The 19,258-nt window shown below is 49.7% G+C and overlaps 1 protein-coding gene across 3 annotated transcripts in view; it reads left to right on the top strand.

Annotated features, from left to right (window-relative positions):
* Positions 1-6,567: 6,567 nt before the first annotated feature.
* The window catches only part of ERMARD (ER membrane associated RNA degradation), a 433,930-nt gene continuing 421,239 nt past the window's right edge, over positions 6,568-19,258 (top strand). Inside the window, exon 1 of one of the 3 annotated variants that reach the window (XR_010176102.1) lies at positions 6,568-6,668. The gene's annotated coding sequence lies outside the window, so the exon portion shown is untranslated. The remainder of the gene's footprint in view (positions 6,669-19,258) is intronic. The other 2 variants (XM_063917638.1, XM_063917637.1) reach the window with 2 other exon arrangements.

Genomic DNA, 19,258 nt, shown 5'->3' with positions numbered 1-19,258 from the left:
TGATTTGCTTTTCCTCTCTTTTCTTTGGACTACATAAACCGACAGGGCGGAACGAAGAGCAGAGCTGCAATGTCGGAGGTAAAAAGGATCCTCTGGGCAGAAGGACACGCACTGGCGCTGTCAGCAATCTTCATTCCGGGAGTAGACAACTGGGAAGCGGACTTCCTCAGCAGACACGATCTCCATCCAGGAGAGTGGGGCCTCCATCCGTAGGTGATAAATCTTTGGGGTGTACCTCAAATAGACATGATGGCCTCAAGTCTCAACAAGAAGCTTCGGAGGTATTGTTCCAGGTCGAGAGACTCGCAAGCAGTGGCGGTGGACGCCCTGGTGACTCGTGGGTGTTCAAGTCAGTGTACGTGTTTCCTCCACTTCCACTCATTCCAAGGGTTCTAAAAATCTTTAAGAGAACAAGAGTTCGGGCAATCCTCATTGCTCCGGACTGGCCAAGAAGGGCTTGGTACGCGGATCTACTGCTGGAAGATCCGAGCCTCTTCCTCTTCGGGAGGACCTTCTGCAACAGGGGCCGTTCGCTTATCAATACTTACCACGGCTACATTTGACGGCATTGAGGTTGAACGCCAGATATTAGCTCGGAAGGGCATTCCGAACAAGGTTATTCCTACCCTGATACAGGCTAGGAAAGGAGTTGTGTCTAAACATTACCATCACCAAGTATGTGTCTTGGTGTGAATCCAAGAAGTTTCCTACGGTGGCGTTTCAACTGGGACGGTTTCTCCTCTTCCTGCAAGCAGATGTGGATATGGGCCTGCGTTTGGGATCCGTAAAGGTCCAGATTTCGGCCTTATCCATTTTCTTCCAGAAACAACTGTCTTCCCTCCCTGAGGTTCAGACTTTTTTGAAAGGGGTTCTGCACATCCAGCCTCCCTTTGTGCCGCCTACGGCACCCTGGGATCTTAATGTGGTGTTGCAGTTCCTCCAATCGGATTGGTTTGAGCCTCTATATAAGAGGTTGAGGTCAAGTTTCTCACGTGGAATGCTGTCACTTTGTTGGCCTTAGCTTATGCTAGACATGTGTCAGAGTTGGGAGCTTTGTCTTGTAAAAGTCCCTACTTGATCTTCCATGAAGATAGGGCTGAGCTCCGGACTCATCAGCAATTCCTTCCAAAGGTTGTGTCGGCTTTTCATAGCAACCAACCTATTGTGGTGCCAGTTGCTACTGACTCCTCAATCCCGTCAAAGTCCTTGGATGTTGTAAGGGCTCTGAAAATTTACGTGAAGAGGACACAGAAAATCGGACTCTCTGTTTGTCCTGTATGAGCCCAAGAAAATTGGGTGTCCTGCTTATAAGCAGACGATCTCTCGCTGGATCAGGTTCACTATCCAACATGCATGTCCAAGATCTGTTAAGGCCCACTCTACTCGTAAAGTGGGTTCTTCCTGGGCGGCTGCCCGGGGTGTCTCTGCTCTACAGCTTTGCTGAGCGGCTACTTGGTCTGGGTCGAACACATTTGCTAAGTTCTACAGGTTCGACACTTTGGCCTCTGAGGACCTAAAGTTTGGTCAAGCAGTTCTGCAGGAGCCTGCGCGCTCTCCCTCCCGTTCTGGGAGCTTTGGTACATCCCCATGGTACTAATATGGACCCCAGCATCCTCTAGGACGTAAGAGAAAATAGGATTTTAATTAACCTATCTGTAAATCCTTTTCTCGTAGTCCGTAGAGGATGCTGGGCGCCCGCCCAGCGCTTCGTTATCCTGCAGTTGTTACTTGGTCAGTACTGCTTTGTTCTTGGTTAAGTACTGCGTTGTTACTTGATTCAGTAATGTTATTCAGCTGTTGCTGAGTTTTAAGCTAGTTAGCTTGGTTTGCCTTGTTGTGTGAGCTGGTGTGAATCTCGCCACTATCTGTGTAAATTCCTTCTCTCGAAGTATGTCCGTCTCCTCAGGCACAGTTTCTAGACTGAGTCTGGTAGGAGGGGCATAGAGGGAGGAGCCAGCCCACACTATTAAACTCTTAGGGGTATATTCAATAACTGTTGGAAGCTGCAGTCTTGTCGGAAAGACGGCAGCTTCCGACAGTTTTAGGCGGAAGGGGTTCCGACCAATTCATTAGTGCCCCATTTATTCCGACAAGTCGAATGTTGTCGGAATGCACGCTGATCAGCGTGCATTGTTGGAAGCGGGGCCAAACCTGACAGGTTTTAGCCCCGTTTCCAACAATCTCAATCCGACTTTAAAAAAAGTCGGACTGAGATGATGAAACTAGTGGTGCTGCTGGCGGCAGGGGGAGCATTGATTGACGGCTGGCGGGGGGAGCTGGCTGCGGGGGACATGTCTGCGGCAGCAGGGGGAGGTGTTGCAGGGAGAGAGGTGCCTGGCCCTCCCCGGCCAGCGCACCTCTCTCCCTGCAGCGCCGCTGCCCGCAGCACCTCTCTCTGCTGCCGCTCCACACATGTCCCCAGCAGCCAGCCCCTCCCGCTCACGGCCGCCGCTCTCTGCTCCCCGAGCCGCTGCTGTCAGCGCAGCCGCTGACAGCAGCGGCCTGATAGGATGGCCAAATCCGACAGTCGGATTTGGCCGTCCATTGAATAGGGGTTGTCGGATCCATTCCGACAACTGCATGTCGGAATGGATCCGACTCCTATTGAATATACCCCTTAAAGTGGCAGTGGTTCCTAGTGGACCCGTCTATACCCCATGGTACTAATGTGGACCCCAGCTTCCTTTACGGACTACGAGAAAAGGATTTACCGGTAGGTAATTAAAATCCTATTTTTATGCAAGCAACTATAAATGAAATACAATGTATTGGTAAGAAAAACAAAACCATGAATTATAATTTATTCATATGTGTGGCTAATGACCTTCACCCTTTGGTGAAAACGTGGGGTTATACTGGTGCTGGAGAAGTGCCAGCAATTTAATACTGTGCTTCATGGCCTATTTGTCATGGCAGGGATTTTCCTTAGGCCTATTATGACTTCTTGTGGAAATGGGGTGACTCCTGGGGTGCGGGGCCTCCTGGACTGCCGTGGCTAGGCGACAACAAGGCATCGCAGCATTACTTTTAATTTGGCACTTTCACTGTTTGTTTATTAGACATGTCACATCTTTTTCACGTATATTAATTTCCCCCATAACACCTTTTTTCTCACCTATTCCTTTTCACTACACATAATCATTCCTTGTGATGCCCTGGGGTCGCTTGGCTGTGGTGGTTTGGGGGATCCCGTGCTGTAGGTTTGAACTCCTATAGTGTTAGGTACTGCAGCAGAGTGGAGTCCCTTGCCGTGGGGCTGCGGGTACATGCATTTATCAATACATTACTAAACTTCACTATTTATTATAGCTAAGCTGTATTGATCAGTTACTGCGGCTAATTAGATACTGCCCATAGTCTCTATGGCAAAACCGTTGCTTATGAGCTGAGATGACAGGTAAACAAAAATGTAGATAACCAATGCCAACAATGGAATCAATATACCAGTAGCAGCAATCTGGCCCTAATTCAGAGATGTACATAAACCGAATCTTTATGTATATCACGGATGGTGTGAGATCTGTGTACGTGCAGATGTCATTACTCGAGATCACTTGCAGTGCCCTGGATGTTTCGGTGGGAAACGAGGAGGGTTTGTGAAACCAGGGTATTGTCAGGCCTGTTTTGCAAGCGTGCAGAGGTCATAGTCTGTTTCTTCTGACGCAGATATACTGGCCTCTGCAGTGTGATTACACTGGACATCCTGAGGAGCAGATGTATTTAGACTGGAGAAGTGATAAAGCAGTGATAAGTGGAAGGTGATAACGCACCAGCCAATCATTACAGTTTTTAAAAATGACAGTTAGGAGCTGATTGGCTGGTGCGTTATCACCTTCCAGTTATCACTGCTTTATCACTTCTCCAGGTTTAATACATCTGCCCCTGAGTACCCAGAGGGATCACTCAACCAGTCCCTAAGGCATATAATTAAATTGTAGTCAGGATGCATAGGCCTCCCTCATAGTACAGGAACCTTTTACATTAGCGCTTTCCACCTGTAGCTGCTGAACAGCCACACATGGGCAAGGAGTAATGGACAAGAGGTAATAAATTATATGTAATACTATATTGAAAATAGGGATGCATTCAATATCCCGGCTGTTGAAATCCTGACGCTCAGGATACCGGCACCAGGATACTGACACCTGTTGTCCCTCTTGGGGTGTCCACGACACCCCTGCAGGGAGACTAAAGAGCGTGGCGCACCATAGTGCCCGTGCTTGCCCTCCTGCCGGCATTCCGACGCCAAGCATCCTGTGGTCGGGATTCTCAACACTGCGATGACGGGGACTGGGTATGTCAAAACCAACCATTGAAAATATACCCCCAATTGATGAGTATTTTAGCTGGAACTGTAAATGGTTAGAAAATATTCTATATACCATAGATGGTTCCGGCTATCAAATAGCCACACATGCAAAGCTTTGCTGGAGAACGTGTTCTCTACGTAGGCGCAGCATGGCTCCCCCGGCGGCTGGCTGCTGTGTGCACTGCTGAGGACCACTGCTTTAAATCATGCTTGTGCATGCGCTGGCACTTTCAGCACCAGTGGGCAGCGGCGACTTTTGAGTCTGCAGCGTATGCCGTACAGCATAGGAAAGCTGTACATAGGGGGTCATTCCGAGTTGATTGTAGCTGTGCTAAATTTAGCACAGCTATGACCATGTTCCCAGACATGTGGGGGGATGCCCAGCACAGGGCTAGTCCGCCCCGTATGTCTGTCCCTCCGCACAAGTACAAAAGCATCGCACAGTGACAATGTTTTTGTACTTGATGAGTACCTCCCGGCCAGCGCAGCTCCTTCGGCTGACCGGGACTTACTCGTTGCTGCCCCTGGTCACAGCGGCTGCGTGTGACGTCACACAGCCGCTGCAGCCTGCCCTCCACACGGTCTGGCCATGCCTGCGTTGGCCGGACCACGCCCCCAAAACACCTCCTGCGACTACCTGTCAATCAGGCGGAGGCGATCGCTAGGGAACGACTTTCGGCCGTCCGGCATGTGCCGGTGCAGTTCCGACCCAAGCGCTGCGAACAACTGCAGCGAGCTGGTCGGAATGACCCCCATACTACATCCATTAAACAGTATACCGGCTGGCAAAACAACACATTGCCTGCATCCAACTTAGCATTGCAAAGCCAGTCACTCTGGCAACCATCGCAGCCATTTTGTGTATACACTGCACGGCAACTGAGAGTGAGGAGTCTAGTCATTGAGGGCCAGATGTACTAAGCCTGAAAAGTGATATATATCACAGTGATAAAGTACCAGCCAATCGGCTCCTAACTGTCATTTTTCAAACACAGCCTGTAACATGGCAGTTAGGAGCCGATTGACTGGTGCTTTATCACAGTGATTTTTATCACTTTTCAGGCTTACTACATCTCCCCCTGAGACTCCTCCCTGAAAGGCTGACGCGTTCAGACACGCCCCCACATAGGGCAAGACGCAAGTAGCAGTCTTTCCTGCATCTAAAAATAGAAAAAGTGGGCGGGGAGAGGGGGTGGGGCAGAGCTGATGAGTCCTGGCTGATCATGAAATCTGTTACAGTGTGACTGAACACACACAGGCACACTACTAATTCACCTAACAAGTTTGTGAGCTACGCTGCAGCGTAGTGCAAATGGTATCCATCTAAACCCCTCTGTACATCCGCCATCGATGGTTAAAACATTCTGCGCTAGGTCCTAGCCATTGATGGTTTGATCTATCCCTAGCTGCCACAGAGCAGAGCACGTGGCAGGGCGGGCACAGCCAGCACCAGAGGTTGCAGCACGGAGAGGCTGCTCAGGACCGTTCCGTTTTTCACCCAATTCCTTATTGTATGCAGTAAAATAAATCCTTTTAAAACAGAGATACGTGCACGTTCTAACTGCACTGCCGCAATTCTTCCAACACTTCGTTCTGAGCCTCAAAGCTGACACACTTACCACGTTATTTTAGCTTTCAGTATCATAAGTCTAAACAAGCTTACCTAGAAAAAAATATATATAATAAATTATCTTTAGAAATATAGGTCGCATTCCATTAGCGATATTTTGGGAAATCCTTCCAACTCCTAAAACTGCCGTGTTCTACCACTAAGCGTGAAAAATCCAAGTTGGGTAAGGGACCTATGACGTCACCAGGAGGAGTCACGTCACTAGGAGGAGGAGCCATTCCCGAATAGTGGTACCCGAAATGTACGCTCGCCACGGTAGTAGTTAGTGGCGTGGACGCTAGAAAGAACGGTAGATGCTAGAATCAAGTGGGCTAAGGGACCTTTTCCGTAAGGGGGAGGAGCTAAGCTAGCGGGATAATTCCTCTGCTATCCACACCACCAACTATCATCTTTAGTAATCAGGTGGCGAGCCACCGAGCCCAAAGCGTGGCGAGCGCACTTTTCGGGTACCCTGTTCGCCCGTAGCTCCTCCCCCTGGTGACGTGTCTCCTCCCCTAGATACGTCAGAAGGTCCCTTCTCCCACTCCGAAATAGAATCAACCTACAAGAACTAGCCCGCTGCCCTAGCTCCTCCCTCTGGTGTTGTGGCACCTCCCCCTGACGTCAGAGGTCTTTTAGGCCACTGGATTCTAGCATCTACCATGCGTGAATGGACTGCGCCTCGTCGGCGCATGTGCGCTGCTGAGGGTGTTCGAGGACTCGCATACAGGAAGCTGCTGCTGCAGTGAGGTGTGAGTGTGTGCTGTGGTTTGGCTTCTTATGCACTGAATTGTGACAGATCACATATATTTGATTTTGAGATATATAGTTAGTAAAAGAGATTATTGTATAAATGTCTCTCAGCCAAGTATGTGCATAGTTGCTAACATCAGTTGTAGTAGATTGCATTATGTAGTTCTCCCTTGCTAGACATAATAGACACATGTCCTGCAGTGTAGCTGCGATACGTGCAGCTGACAAACCATTGTTTGTGCTCCCAGTCCCATATATGAATATCATACCCTCCAACTGTACGTTTTTGGCAGCTACAGTACCTTTTCTCTTACGTCCTAGAGGATGCTGGGGACTCCAAAAGGACCATGGGGTATAGACTGGATCCGCAGGAGACATGGGCACACTATAAGACTTTGAATGGGTGTGAACTGGCTCCTCCCTCTATGCCCCTCCTCCAGACCTCAGTTAGATTCTGTGCCCAGAGAGACTGGACACACACTAGGGGAGCTCTCCTGAGTTTCTCTGAAAAGACTTTCTAGGGTATTCAATTATCCGCAAATTCGCTGCAATTTTTCGCCCGAAAATTTTTCGCGGCAATCGGCCGAAAATTGCAGCGAAAACGCTCCATTTTTCGACCTATTCAATTCCGACCGGGTTTCACGTGAAAATTCTTGCAGTGAAAAGTGCAGGTGAAAATGGGGAAATCAGCCTGTACCCCAAAAAATGCTAAACTAACATAGGAAAACAGAAGAGAAGTGTGTTAGAGATCACATTAGAGAGTTTTTGGGGACTTAAATTGTGTGAAATGGCGGTTATATGCTTTTTTTTTTTAAATGCAAAAAAATGATAGAAAGCAAGTTTTTTTGAGCAAAATAAATGCTCTCACTAAATTTGGGGTACATGAAAATGGGTATAAGTATATATTTGGGTCATTTTAGGGTACTTAAAAAAAAAAGTGGAAACAGACCGATTACTCCCATCTGCAAGCCTAAAAAACACCTGTCCCACTCATAAAGCACCCCAATATACCTGTCCCATACCTTGAACCCCAATTTCCATCACTTTTTACTTTTTCACCCCAAAAATGACATGTCATTATTGGCCAATTAAAAATAATTAAAAACTTCAACTTGCCTAATTAGTCATAAAGGGGGGTGTCCCAGGAGTTCTGTACCATATCCAAACATTTTTACCTTAAAATAGTGACTTTTCCCAACTTTTCACCTGCTTCAGAGAAGGTGAAGTGAAATTAGTGAAAACATGATCACCGATAAATTTTCCAGGATAATTGAATAGGCTGTAATTGCATTTCACGTGAAAAGTCCGGTTTTTCACCCGAAAACCGGACTTTTCACGTGAAAAGTCCGTTATCACTGCTAATTGAATATGGCCCTTTATGTTAGTTTTTTTATTTTCAGGGAGACCTGCTTTCTACAGGCTCCCTGCTTCGGGGGAGTGAGGGGAGAGAAGCAGACCTACTTCTTCTGAGTTCAAAGGCTCTACTTCTTAGGCTACTGGACACCATTAGCTCCAGAGGGTTTGATCACTTGGTGCGCCTAGCTGCTTGTTCCCGGAGCCGCGCGGTCAACCCCCTCACAGAGCCAGAAGAAAGAAGCCGGGTGAGTACACAGAAGATCAGGAGACTTCAGTGATGGCAGAAGACTTTAGTAATGAGGTACCGTGCAGCGGTCGTGCTGCGCGCCATGCTCCCACACACACTTCTGGCGGCACTTGCAGGGCGCAGCGGAGGGGGCGCCCTGGGCAGCATGATTACTGGAGTTTGGAAATAGATCTGACAAAATTATATATGCCAAAAGTGCCTAGGCACTAGATATAGCCCCCACCAGTATAAATATTTAAAATTTGAGCGGGACTACAGCGCGCCGGTGAGGGGGCGTGGCTTAGCCCTCACAGCTTACCAGCGCCATTTTCTCTTCACAGGATGCAGAGACGCTGGCCCGGACCTCCACTCTCCTGCACAAGTAATAGGGAACAAAACCGGGGGGGGGCGCACAGTAATTTGGTGCTATTAACCCATTAATAATAACAGCGCAGACATCTGAGGCAGTGTGTATTTGCTCTCTGTACTGGGATAGGCGCTGGGGTGTGGGTTGGTAAACGCCCTCCGTGTTCCTCTGACAGGCTTTCCTGTGGGTCTGTCCCCTATAGCCAGTGTGTTTGTGTGTGTCGGTACGTGTGTGTCGACATGTCTGAGGCTGAGTGCTCCTCCCCGGAGGAAGTTGTAGTGGGGGCAGATAAGGCGCTGGGAGTGACTGTCGGCACCGCCGACTGCTGATTGGGTGGATATGTTGAGTACATTGAATGCAAATGTGGCGTTATTGACTAAAAGGCTGGATAAATCTGATTCTCAGACACAAACGTGGAGAAAATCCATGGAGGACGCCTTGTCTCAGGTACAGGCCCCCTCAGGGACCCAAAAGCGTTAATTTACCCAGATGGCGGATACTGATACCGACACGGACTCTGATTCCAGTGTCGACTATAGTGAGGCCAGTTTAAATCCAAAACTGGTTAAGAGTATTCAGTACATGATTGTGGCAATTAAAGATGTTTTACATATTTCAGAAGTACCTACTGTTCCTGATACGAGGGTTTGTTTGTATAAGGGAAAAAAGCCTGAGGTGACGTTTTTCCCCTCTCATGAGCTGAACACTCTTTGAGATAAAGCTTGGGAAAATCCTGAGAAAAGGTGTCAGATTCCCTAGAGAATTCTAAGGGCATATCCTTTCCCCCCTGATGACAGGTAAAAGTGGGAGTCATCTCCCAATGTGGACAAGGCTCTATCACGACTGTCCAAGTAGGTGGCGCTACCGTCTCCTGACACTGCTGCCCTAAATGACCCTGCGAATCGTAAGCAGGAAACAATCCATTTATGTCACTACGGGTGCGTTTCTCAGACCTACTGTGGCGTCGGCATGGGTGAGTAGTGCTATTGGCAAGTGGGCAGATAATGTGGCATCTGTCATGGATACCCTGGATAGGGATAGCATTCTTTTGACTCTCGGTTATATCAGGGATGCTGCAGCTTACCTAAAGGATGCGGCAAGGGATATTGGCCGTTTGGGATCAAGGGCCAATGCCATGGCATTCTCGGCCAGGAGAGCGCTGTGGATTCATCAATGGAATGCTGATGCCGACTCTAAGAAAGCTATGGAAGCTCTCCCTTATAAAGGTAGGGTCTTGTTTGGTGACGGCCTAGATCTGGTGTCTACTGCTACAGCGGGTAAGTCATAATTTCTTCCTTATGTTCCTGCACAACAGAAAAGACGCCGCATTATCAGATGCAGTCCTTTCGGCCTAATAAATACAAAAAAGGAAGAGGGTCGTCCTTCCTTGCCTCAAAGGGTAGAGGACGGGGAAAAAGGTCTCCTGGTGTGTCAATCTCCCAGGAGCAGAAGTCCTCCATGGCTTCTGGCAAGTCCACCGCATGATGCTTGGGGCTCCTCTACGGGAGTCCGTATCGGTGGGGGCGCGTCTCCGGCTCTTCGGTCAGGTCTGGTTTCACTCGGGCCTGGATCCTTGGGTGTTAGACATAGTGTCCCAAGGGTACAAACTGGAGTTTCAGGAGGTGCCCCCCCACCAATTTTTCAAATCGGCCTTGCCAGTTTCTATCCCAGAAAGGGAAGTAGTGCGTGCTGCGATACAAAAGCTGTGTCAACAGCGTGTCATGGTCACGGTACCCCCGTCTCAACGGCGAGAAGGGTTTTATTCGAGCCTTTTTGTCATACCAAAGCCGGATGACTCGGTCAGACCGATCCTGAACCTATAATCCCTCAATCTGTATTTGAAAACTTTCATGTTCAAGATGGAATCTCTTCGGGCAGTGATCTCCAGTCTGGAAGGGGGGATTTTATGTCGTCAGTCGACATAAAAGATGCCTACTTACATGTCTCAATATATCCTCCACATCAAGCTTTCCTGAGGTTTGCGGTTCAGGATTGTCATTACCAATTTCAGACGTTGTCGTTTGGTCGTTCCACGGCCCCGAGGATCTTCACCAAAGTAATGGCGGAAATGATGGTGCTCCTACGAAAGCAGGACGTCACAATTATCTCGTACTTGGATGATCTCCTGATAAAGGCGAGATCTAAGGAGCAGTTGCTAAGAAGCGTGGCACTCTCCCTGACAGTTCTGCAACAACATGGTTGGATTCTAAATTTGCCAAAGTCGCAGTTGATTCCGACAACTCGGCTGTCTTTCTTGGGCATGATCCTGGACATGGAACTGCAGAGTGTTTCTCCCAGCGGAAAACGCTCTGGAAATCCGGACCATGGTCAAGGAGATTCTGAAACCGGCAAGAGTGTCGATCCATCAATGCACTTGGGTGGTGGGGAAGATGGTTGCAGTTTACGAAGCAATTCCGTTTGGCAGGTTTCATGCCCGGGTATTTCAGTGGGACCTGTTGGACAAATGGTCCGAACTCGCCTGCACATGCACTGGAAAATAAGTTTATCTTCCAGGACCAGAATATCTCTCCTGTGGTGGCTTCAAAGTTCTCCCCTCCTAGAGGGACGCAGGTTCGGGATCCAAGATTGGGTCCTGGTGACCACGGATGCAAGTCTCTGAGGCTGGGGAGCAGTCACACAGGGACAAAATTTTCAGGGAAAATGGTCAAGCCAGGAAGCTTGTCTGTACATAAACGTTCTGGATTTAAGAGCTATCTACAATGGCCTTCTGCAAGCGGAACACTTTCTTCAAGGTCTACCTGCCTGATTCAGTCGGACAACGTAACAGCGGTCGCGTACATAAACCACCAGGGCGGAACAAAGAGCAGAGCGGCAATGGCCACAAAAGTTCTCCGCTGGGCAGAAAAACATGTAAGCGCTCTGTCTGCGGTCTACCTCCCGGGCGTGGACAACTGGGAAACAGATTTCCTCAGCAGACACGATCTCCATCCAGGAGAGTGGGGTCTTCATCAAGAGGTGTTTGCAGAAGTGACAAGTCGTTGGGGAATTCCTCAAATAGACATGATGGCGTCTCGCCTCAACAAGAAGCGTCAGAGATATTGTTCCAGGTCAAGGGACCCTCAAGCCAGTGCAGTGGACGCCCTGGTGACTCCGTGGGTGTTTCAGTCGGTATATGTGTTCTCTCCACTTCCACTCATTCCAAAAGTGATAAGGATCATAAGAAGAACAAGGGTTCAGGCGGTACTCATTGTTCCAGATTGGCCACGGAGGGCCTGGTATCCGGATCTTCAGGAATTGCTCATAGAATATCCCTGGCCTCTTCCTCTCAGAGAAGATCTGTTACTGCAGGGGCCGTGTGTCTTCCAGGACTTACCGCGGTTGCGTTTGACGGCGTGGAGGTTGAACGCCAAATCCTAGCTCGAAAGGGTATTCCCGGGGAAGTCATCCCCACTCTCCTTAAGGCTAGAAAGGAGGTCACGGCGAAGCATTATCACCGCATTTGGAGAAAGTATGTGTCTTGGTATGAACCCAAGAAGGCTCCTACGGAGGAGTTTCAGCTGGGTCGTTTCCTCCATTTTTTGCAGGCAGGTGTGGATGCGGGCCTGAAATTAGGTTCCATTAAATTGCAGATTTAGGCTTTATCTATTTTCTTTCAAAAAGAATTGTCCGCCCTTCCAGAGGTTCAGACTTTCGTGAAGGGAGTACTGCACATACATCCTCCATTTGTGCCACCCGTGGCACCGTGGGATCTTGACGTGGTGTTGCAATTTCTTATGTCTCACTGGTTTGAACCTTTGCGAAAGGTTGAGTTGAAATTTCTCACTTGGAAGGTGGTCATGCTTTTGGCCTTGGCGTCCGCAAGACGGGTGTCGGAATTGGCGGCTTTGTCTCACAAGAGCCCCTATTTGATTTTCCATGTGGATAGAGCGTAATTGAGAACTCGTCAACCATTTCTGCCGAAGCTGGTTTCTTCATTTCACATAAACCAACCTATTGTGGTACCTGTGGCTACGGATACCTTGGCCGTTTCAAAATCTCTCGATGTAGTCAGAGCTTTGAAAATTTATGTCGCCAGAACGGCTCAAATTAGGAAATCAGAGGCTCTGTTCGTGCTATATGCTCCCAACAAAATTGGGGCTCCTGCTTCCAAGCAGACTATTGCCCGCTGGATCTGTAATACGAATCGGCATGCTCATTCTACGGCTGGATTGCCGTTGCCGAAGTCTGTGAAAGCCCATTCTACTAGGAAGGTGGGCTCATCTTGGGCGGCTGCCCGAGGAGTTTCGGCGCTTCAACTTTGCCGAGCGGCTACGTGGTCGGGTTCAAACACTTTTGCTAAGTTCTACAAGTTTGATACCCTGGCTGATGAGGACCTCATGTTTACTCAATCGGTGCTGCAGAGTCGTCCGCACTCTCCCGCCCGGTCTGTAGCTTTGGTATAGACCCCATGGTCCTTTTGGAGTCCCCAGCATCCTCTAGGGCGTAACAGAAAATAGGATTTTAATACCTACCGGTAAATCCTTTTCTCCTAGTCCGTAGAGGATGCTGGGCGCCCGTCCCTGTGCGGACTGTTTTTGCAGTAGTATTGATCAGTGGCGTAACTAGAAATTTTTCTCCCCCCCCATACCCCCCGTAATTGGCACTAGCAAAGGTAGAAAAATGCGCGCGCCGGCAAAAAGGGGGTTTGGCTTTGTCGATATGGGCGTGGCTTTGCGTGGAGGGCGTGGCATTGCAGGAGAAGACTACCTTATACCCCAGTTTTGCAACCTGCACGCCCAGACGTTGGCCACCACAGGAAAGAAAAATAATCCTGATTCATGCCCCTTACATTATTTGTAATTTTTCCTCCTTATAGTAATGCCCAGTATACATTATTCCACATACTGCAATGGCCCTTAGACATTATTCCACACACAATAATGCACATGACACAATATGCACACACCATAATGCCCCCGACACATTATGCCACACACCGTAATGCCTGTGACACATTATGCCACACACCGTAATGCCTGTGACACATTATGCCACACACCGTAATGCCTGTGACACATTATGACAGGAATCGCAACGCCCGTTCTACATTATGCTACACACTGCAATGCCCCTGATACATTATAGCACATACAATGTCTGTGACACAGTATGACACACACCACAATGATCCTGAGACATTATACCACATACCACAATGCCCGTGATATAGTATACAACACACCGTAATGCCTGATACATTATGACACACACCGTAATGCCCATTACACATTAAGTTCTACAGTAAGGCTTCTAATTACTTTTAAATTACCTGCTCGTTGCCAGGGGTTTCATGCTCTTGGTTCCATGCACGGTGCCAGGGGTTTCCATGCTCAGGGTGTCATGCTCGTTGCCAGGGGTTTCATGCACTGGGTGTCATGCTCGTTGCTAGGGGGTAGTGCTTGTTGCTAGGGCCATGCTCCCAGTGCCACATATGCCCCCAGTGCCAGATATTCCCCCACAGTGCCAGGTATATGCCCCTAGTGCCAGATATTCCCCCACAGTGCCAGGTACATGCCCCCAGTGCCACATATACCCCCCCCCCCCAGTGCCACATATGCCCCCTCAGTGCCTGCTCCCCCCAGTGCCAAATATTCCCCCACAGTGCCACATATGCCCCCTCAGTGCCTGCTCCCCCCAGTGCCAAATATTCCCCCACAGTGCCAGGTATATGCCCCCAGTGCCAGATATTCCCCCACAGTGCCAGGTATATGCCTCCAGTGCCAGATCTTCCCCCCCACAGTGCCAGGTATATGCCCCCAGTGCCAGATCTGCCCCCATAGTGCCAGGTATATGCCCCCAGTGCCAGATCTGCCCCCACAGTGCCAGGTATATGCCCCCAGTGCCAGATCTGCCCCCACAGTGCCAGGTATATGCCTCCAGTGCCAGATCTTCCCCCCCACAGTGCCAGGTATATGCCCCCAGTGCCAGATCTGCCCCCACAGTGCCAGGTATATGCCCCCAGTGCCAGATCTGCCCCCACAGTGCCAGGTATATGCCCCCAGTGCCAGATCTGCCCCCACAGTGCCAGGTATATGCCCCCAGTGCCAGATCTTCCCCCCCACAGTGCCAGGTATATGCTCCCAGTGCCAGATCTGCCCCCACAGTGCCAGGTATATGCCCCCAGTGCCAGATCTGCCCCCACAGTGCCAGGTATATGCCCCCAGTGCCAGATCTGCCCCCACAGTGCCAGGTATATGCCCCCAGTGCCAGATCTTCCCCCCACAGTGCCAGGTATATGCCCCCAGTGCCAGATCTTCCCCCCACAGTGCCAGGTATATGCCCCCAGTGCCAGATCTCCCCCCCCCCCCCACAGTGCCAGGTATATGCCCCCAGTGCCAGATCTCCCCCCCACAGTGCCAGGTATATGCCCCCAGTGCCAGATCTGCCCCCCACAGTGCCAGGTATATGCCCCCAGCGCCAGATCTTCCCCCCACAGTGCCAGGTATATGCCCCCAGTGCCAGATATGCCCCCCACAGTGCCAGGTATATGCCCCCAGTGCCAGGTATATGCCCCCAGTGCCAGGTATATGCCCACAGTGCCTGCTTTCCCCCCCCCCCCCATGTGTTGGAGGGACACGGAGCGCATCGCGCGTCTCTACTGCGTCCCTCCTGGCTCTCCCCCCGGCTGGTCTAATAAAGGAAGTGCCGGTTCGTGAGCCAATCAGGGCTCACGAACGGCACTTCCTTAGACCGGCCGGGGGAGAGCCAGGGAGGGACAGGAGAGACGCGCGATTTGCGTTCCGTGTCCCTCCAACACAGCAGGGAGGGAGAGGAGACCGCAGATTGACATGCGGACGCTCGTCCGCATGTCAATCTGTTCTAAGTCAGTGGCGCCCCCGCAGCCCCTCGCCCCCAAGCTACCGCGAGGACTGCGGGGGCAGTAGTTACGCCACTGGTATTGATAGTTATTGCTTCTGTTACACGGAGGTTGTGTATCGGTTATGTTCAGCTTGTTGTTTTTCGTTAATGCTTTTAACTGGTATTGCTTAAAAGCCATGTTGTACGGTGTGTTGTGGTGTGGGCTGGTGTGTTTCTCACCCTTGGTTAACAAAAATCCTTTTCCTCGAAATGTCCGTCTCCCTGGGCACAGTTCCTATAACTGAGGGCTGGAGGAGGGGCATAGAGGGAGGAGCCAGTTCACACCCATTCAAAGTCTTATAGTGTGCCCATGTCTCCTGCGGATGCCGTCTATACCCCATGGTCCTTTTGGAGTCCCCAGCATCCTCTACGGACTAGGAGAAAAGGATTTACCGGTAAGTATTAAAATCCTATTTTGTTCTGCAGCGGGCTACACTGGTATTCCACAGGGAATAACATCGGGGTGTAGAGTTGGATCTTGATCCGAGGCACTCACAGGCTAAAGCTTTGACTTCCCAGGATGCACTGCACCACCTCCTCTATAGCCCTTCCTCCAGGCACTGGAGCTCAATTTATAAGTTGGTGCCTGCAGTGCAGGTCACTAACAGGTGGGGCTGCGCTAGGCAGCCCTGAAAAGAGCTTTTTAGAAGACTTCAAGGGCCACAGCATTTTCTATGTCTTTATGACATGCTGTGCTGCGGCTCCATCACCTCCCTCAGCGGCGCTGCATACTCCCGCGGCCTGGTTCCCGGGTTCTTGCAGCGGAGACACACCGGTTTTTCAGGCACACCACCGCTGTCATTCTCCAGGATTGTGTGGCTGCACTAAAGGGAGGAGGTAAGATAAATCGCGATCTGGTTGTGGTCCCAGGAGACGGACCGCACCGCTGGCGGGGACACTGTGTTGCACAGGGACCCCACTATGGGGGTAATTCCAAGTTGATCGCAGCAGGAAATTTTTTAGCTGTTGGGCAAAACCATGTGCACTGCAGGTGTGCAGATATAACATGTGCAGAGAGAGTTAGATTTGGGTGGGTTATTTTATTTCTGTGCAGGGTAAATACTGGTTGCTTTATTTTCACACTGCAAATTAGATTGCAGATTAAACACACCCCACCCAAATCTAACTCTCTCTGCACATGTTATATCTGCCTCCCCTGCAGTGCACATGGTTTTGCCCAATTGCTAACAGAATTCCGGCTGCGATCAACTTGGAATTACCCCCTATATCCACCAGGGTAAGGAGCACAGGTCGGATTTATTAAAATCCATTTGTAAAAGGCTCCACAGTACCCGGTGGTGAAGTCCAGCAGAGGGGACAAGGTGCTGACCTGTAGCCCCTCCCCAAGCTGCGGGCGCCATCTACTGCTGGTGTTCCCGCCCTGGAGCTGCATCTCTCTCTCCCTCACTCCCTGAAGAGATTTTGGCGCCATTACATAGCTGGGTTGATCTTCGGGACTGCTGGGCACTGTCTCCTCTGTATTCTAAATGTCAGTTTAGACAGTGTTAGTTAAGAACAAGTGTACTCCTATCTGAATATTTAGTACAAGTATTCTGTGATAAACAGCCAGTGTTTACTGTGCATTGTTATATCTATATACATACATACATACATACATACATACATACATACAATTACTAGTCCAGTGCAGTTTTATTGTTTATATGTAATATTTCCTGCATTGTACCTGTGACTGAGTGTGCCTGTAGCTGCTGTGTGGATTCCATTCTTGTGTGCCACACATTTGCTATCACTATATTCTGTACCCTGGGGAACTAGGTGCGTCATGGTCTAATATAATTACACAGGGTATACTGTTTGTGTTTCTCACTGTGTTTTTCAGTCATCCCACACCACTTAAATCCTTTGTTTGTGCTCTGTATTTACTGTCACAAGACACGGGATTACTTGCTGGTTTTTGTGTTTGTCTGGCAATATTGTACTGTTGCGTCCTAAGGCTACATCCCATACAATGTCTGCTACACAGGGCGGGACATCCGCGGATGCTCCTGCATCATGCAGTGCTGTCTTCACGGATACACCAGTGAGGGAAGTGTTAACTGCTGGTTCAGGCGCTGGGGGTCATACATCTCCCAGTCCGTCTGTGGCACCTGTGGTCAATCAGGACCCACCTTGGGCAGCTTTTTCAAATATGCTGACTATGCTGGTATTGCACCTCACGCCCCCTGTGGGGCCTCCTGTGCCATTACAGACCCATACTGTCCCTGTAGTTAATTCGCCATGGGCGGATACTTTGTCTACCCAGTTAAAGCAATTAAATCAGACTTTGGTTAGACAAAAGTCCACCGCACGTCCCTCTGGGGCCAAAGGGTCATCTAAGCGGGCCATTTCTTCCTCTCAATCCACTAATATTTTGGATAATTCTTCCGATTAATATGGGAAATATACTGATCTGTCAGACACTGATACAGTTGCTTCTGATGAGAAATCTACAACCCAGGTTGGTGTTCCTGACCTTGTGGAGGCTATCAAGCTGATTCTCCAAATTGATGATGACATTGAGCCTTCTGTTACATCTAAGAGACCTGATAGTTCTGACTTGAAAGTTTAAACGTCAGAAGGTTGCTAAAGTAGTTTCTCTTACGTCCTAGAGGATGCTGGGTCCATTTTAGTACCATGGGGTATAGACGGTTCCGCAGGAGCCTTCGGCACTTTAAGACTTTTCAACAGTGTGAACTGGCTCCTCCCTCTATGCCCCTCCTCCAGACCTCAGTTTAGAAAATGTGCCCGGATCGGGAGACTGGCTGCACATCAGTGAAGCTCTACTGAGTTTTGCTGAAAAAGACTTTGTTAGGTTTTTTATTTTACAGGGAAGCTGCTGGCAACAGTTTCCCTGCTTCGTGGGACTTCGGGGGGGAAGTAGTAACCAACTTCTTAGTTAGTTTAATGGCTCTGCTTCCGCTGACAGGACACCATTAGCTCCTGAAGGGTACTGAACACAGCCCTTGCCTGGCTGCTGCTCACTCCCACAGCACTGCCGCCACCCCCTAACAGCCACCCCCTAACAGAGCCAGAAGGCTGGTGAGTATTAACTGGAGACCTGCAGAGAGGGGCCCTCCGGTCATCATGGTGGCATAAAGGTACCAGCGCAGCGCGGGACGCTGCGCAGCAACATGTCTCTCAGCACAGGGTGCGGGGCGCGCTCTGAGGGACATGATAAATCCTTACTCACTGGCAAAATGTACATACATGTGAGCCGCTAATGTACACTACCCCCGCCAGTATAAATATTACTGTGGCTGAACTGCGCCATTACAGGGGGCGGGGCTTCACCTCAGAATTACTTGTAACGCTCATTTGGAGCTATTTTCTCCTCACAGAGACACCGGAGTGCTGATCCTACAGGCTGCTTCTCCTCGCACATCGCCGATACAAGTACCAGGGTGTTCTAGAAGGGGAGGGGAGCACATAATTTATTGAAGTGTGCGGGCTTCACATCGGATAAAAAAGCGCTGTTTTGGTATATATTTATATTCATTGTATGTAATGCATATAGGGCGCGTGGTGTGGACTGGCAATCCCCTCTGGGTCTCTCTGACAGACTTTAGGTAGATCTGTCCCCAATAGCTCCCCTTTGTGTGTGAGTGGTGTGACTGTACACGTGTGTAACATGTCTAGAGAAAGTTCTTCCCCAGAGGAAACCATTTTGGAGGCACAAGAGTGTTCTGAGCCTGTGTGGGTGAGAAAGCTGCAGAGTAAAATGTAAATTCTCTGAGTCTGAACAACAGACAAAGCAAGACAGTCTGTGAAGGATGCTCT

This window comes from Pseudophryne corroboree, chromosome 4, assembly GCF_028390025.1.
Source record: "Pseudophryne corroboree isolate aPseCor3 chromosome 4, aPseCor3.hap2, whole genome shotgun sequence".
NCBI lineage: Eukaryota > Metazoa > Chordata > Amphibia > Anura > Myobatrachidae > Pseudophryne > Pseudophryne corroboree.
This window is presented reverse-complemented; position numbering and strand designations above follow the sequence as displayed.